Genomic DNA, 3,517 nt, shown 5'->3' with positions numbered 1-3,517 from the left:
ATACTGTTTTATATATATATATATATATATATATATATCAAAGAAAAAAAAGATTACTGTTGCTACAAAAATATTAGGCTGTTTTCAACATTGATAATAATAAGAAATGTTTCTCGATCATCAAAACTAGTTATTTTAAATTATAATAATATTTCACAATATTACAGTTTTTACTGTATTTTTTGATCAAATAAATGCAACCTTGGTGGGTGCAAGAGACTTTCAAAACATTGAAAAAATGTACATAGTCCAAACTTTTGAACGGTAGTGTATTTTTAATTTTATTGCTCATTTTATTGCTTTTATTGCTTGTCAGAATTACATAGCAACTGCTTTGCAAATGCAGATGACCTCCTTTATAACCCATCTTTCTATCGTATGTCAACAAGAGTTCAAGGTGGTAACAGAGTAATTTGCCATGGTGTAATTTCATAGGTTTAGTGTGTTTACACACCCCTGGGTCAAACAAATTCTGTCAAATATCTCTGTATTAACAAAGTCACAGAAGGTTTACAACTGCAAGTTTACATAAGGTTAAAACGTCCCTGTGGTGGTCTCAGAACACTGTGTTTCCTCTCACAGGAAGCATGGCTGCTGAGCAGAGAAAGGGAGCTTAAAGAGGAAGTGCGTCGAGGAAGAGACAAAGAGATCGAGCTGGCCATTCAGAGACTAGAGGAGGAGACGAGAGGGGCAAGAGAGGAGTGTGAGAGAGCAGCTGACAACCGGTGTGTTTCCCCTTCCTGTTTGTGTGAATTTAAATGTCTCTGGAGAACTGGGTGGCAGCGGATGTTACAGTTCTACCCACATGCATTTCAGTAGAATTCAGTATGTGCTACGCATTTCCCTGCTGACCAGCTTGCTTGTAGACCAGTACTGCTGTTCATCATGAGTTAAATTATAATTACAAACATACAAATATACTGTATTCTTTGAAATTATTTATTGTAATGTACACCTTCAGCATATTAGAATGATTTCTGAAGGATCATGTGACACTGAAGACTGGTGTTTTGCTTTGATTTTCATTGTGGGCCACATTTTTGAGCTCTTTCTAGACAATTTGCACTCTGGATATACTGCCATTTATATTTAAACCCATCCATTTAACATGTGGCGGAAGGTCTGTGTTTTTTTTCAAACTGAATGTAAATTTTGTATGGTATGTGTTTGTGCAGAATAAAGCGTGTGAGGGAGAAATACGAGGCTGAGCTCAGAGATCTGGAGCGTTTGGAGCGGGCAGCACTGCAGAAACAGCAGGAGATGAGAGAGAAACACAGTGAGATGGAGGCAGAGCTCCTCCGACTACAGTCTCTTTTACGACAACGAGAGCAGGAGATAAGCGACCTCACCCGGGTAACCACCGTTATAGTGGCGCTGCTTTGTTTGTCCACACTCATTAACGCATATAAGGTTACTCATAAATCGACAAACTCTATTGTAGATTTTTTGGTAGAGAGGGGAATTATAGGGATTCAGTTAAATGAGTAAGTGACAATTCTGGCTCCCTAATGATTTTATTATCAATAAATGGTCCTAACTATATACTAAACAATAACAGTCAGTAATTACATAGAATTGCACTGTATAAAGTAATTAGACTGATTCAAGTCTCACAAGCTGAAAATACAAATAACACCAAAACAAACCATTACTTTGAATTGGACTTGATTAAAAATATTGATGTTTAGTTCAGTAAGTCAAAAAGTGCTCAGATTAAAGGGTTAGTTCACCCAAAAATGAAAATTAGCCCATAAATTACTCACCCTCAAGTCATCCTAGATGTATATGACTTTCTTCTTTCAGACGAATCCAGTCGGAGTTATATTAAAAATGGTCTTCTGTTGGCGCAAGCTACATTAAAGTGATTATTTTTGAATATGGATATTTTTCTTACAAAAACGCATGGATTCGCTACAGAAGGCCTTTGTTCACCCCCCGGAGCCGTATGAGACAGTTCTTTTTTATTTATGGGCGCATTTTATTTAACTGCTTTTGGACTGATGCATGCAACACCCGCTGAGTGCCATGAAACAGCTTGAAAGATCAAAGACCATTTTTAATATAACTCCGACTGGATTCGTCTGAAAGAAGAAAGTCATATACATCTAGGATGACTTGAGGGTGAGTAATTTATGGGCTAATTTTCATTTTTGGGTGAACTAACCCTTTAAGTCAGTAAGTCATTCAGGATAAAAGCTAGGGAACTTGTTTTTCTGGAAGTGTGATAAACTGAATGACTTTAGTTTTGACCCTTTCTGTTTGACGTTACACCTGAATGTCAGTGCTATTGTGTGAAATGACTGAAAATAGATTACTGATTGTGGTTAGATAACTTACTCGGTTAGCTACAAGGGTGAATATTATATTTATATTTCACCCTAAAATTATAATAATTTCATTAATCAATGAAGCCTATTTTAAAGGAATAGTTCACCCAAAAATTTAAATTTGATTACAATTTACTCACCCTTGGGTCATCCAAGATGTAGATTAGTTTGTTTCTTCATTGGAGTAGATTTGGAGAAATTTAGCATTACATGAATGCTTACCAGTGGATCCTCTGCAGTGAATGGGTGCCGTCAGAATAGGAGTTCAAACAGCTGATAAAACATCACAAGCAAACTCCAGTGTATCAATTAACGTTTTATAAAATGAAAACCAGTGTGTTTGTAATAAACCAATCTCCAGAAGAAGAAGATCCATTGGTGAGCAAGTGATGCAATGCTAAAACTGCTTCATGAGATTTACCCTCCTAAGAATCATTTTGTATCTTGTTTTTCTGGCTTTTCAATCAACTTCATTCCTCATGCTTTGTCTCGGTCTCTTTTTATGGTTTGGCTCACAGGCCCGTGACAAGTTATCAGATGAGCGCCGCAGTCTAGCAGAAGTGATCAGACAAGAATTTGCAGAACGGCTTGTAGAGACGGAGGAAGAGAATAGGAGGATGAAGATGGAGGTTTCTGAGGCCAAGGCACGACTCCGCTTAGAGGTGGAGCGAGTGACCAGAGAGAAAGAAGAGGAGCTTGCGGAGGTGCATCAAAGGTCAGAGGCCAAGAGGATTTTTCTTTTAGTTCCTTGTTTGGAACAGTGGTTGGAAAATAATTAACTTTGGATTAAAGCTGCAGATGAGGTGTTTACTCTATGCTTGATTTGAGTTCCTGGTCTCTTTCTTTTGTAGAGTGAAGTCCGCTATTTTGAAGAAGGAAGAGACTGTTAATAACCTGCGAAAGCAGCATGAGGTAAGTTGCAACACGTCTGATTCAATGTATTTGCTTGTTGCAGTAAAGCAATGCTTGTTGTTCATACATTTTGATTTACAACTAACTTCTTTGTTTCTCCTCTGTCTTTCAGGCTGCAGTGAAGAGAGCAGATCATCTTGAGTCTTTGTTGGAACAGCAGAGAAAATAGCTGTTAGGGAAATGATTGACAAGTTAGGGCAGTGAAATCCCCCACAGCCCCTTCCCTTGTGTCATACCGTCCTCCTGCAAAAGAAACTTTCTCTTTGTGTTGTTTTTTT

At 37.8% G+C, this 3,517-nt stretch overlaps 1 pseudogene; it reads left to right on the top strand.

Moving 5' to 3' along the window:
* Positions 1-3,517, top strand: part of LOC107753264 (centrosomal protein of 131 kDa-like) — a 21,730-nt pseudogene that overhangs the window by 17,226 nt on the left and 987 nt on the right.

The sequence above is a fragment of the Sinocyclocheilus rhinocerous genome, unplaced genomic scaffold (genome assembly GCF_001515625.1).
Source record: "Sinocyclocheilus rhinocerous isolate Xijiao unplaced genomic scaffold, SAMN03320098_v1.1 scaffold411, whole genome shotgun sequence".
NCBI lineage: Eukaryota > Metazoa > Chordata > Actinopteri > Cypriniformes > Cyprinidae > Sinocyclocheilus > Sinocyclocheilus rhinocerous.
The sequence above is the reverse complement of the archived record's forward strand: the minus strand, read 5'-3'. Positions and strand labels throughout refer to the sequence as shown.